Here is a 375-nt window from a genome sequence, read left to right as displayed (position 1 = left end):
GTCTTGGATTAATCAGTCTGGGGGAAGCTAGTCAGTCCCCAGACTCAAAGCTGCCAGAGCCAAGGCAAGGCCGCAGTGGTCAACCGGCCGAAGGTCTCAGGCTGCCTCTAGCAGTTGGCGGGACCTGCAGGAAACATTGACCTTCAACAGAGATCCCACAGAGAGAGAGACAGGAGGTCACACACGCATACTGAGAAGCCCCTCACAGATGCACATGGACACGGACTCCTAGGGAACATTGGGGTATTTGGGGCCAACCCCTGACATATCCAAAAGAAAAAATTACTGCCTTCAAAAATGTAAAACCAGCCGGGCGGTGGTGGCGCACGCCTTTAATCCCAGCGCTTGGGAGGCAGAGGCAGGCGGATTTCTGAG

This window comes from Mastomys coucha, unplaced genomic scaffold (assembly GCF_008632895.1).
Source record: "Mastomys coucha isolate ucsf_1 unplaced genomic scaffold, UCSF_Mcou_1 pScaffold18, whole genome shotgun sequence".
In the NCBI taxonomy this organism is placed as follows: domain Eukaryota; kingdom Metazoa; phylum Chordata; class Mammalia; order Rodentia; family Muridae; genus Mastomys; species Mastomys coucha.
The sequence above is the reverse complement of the archived record's forward strand: the minus strand, read 5'-3'. Positions refer to the sequence as shown.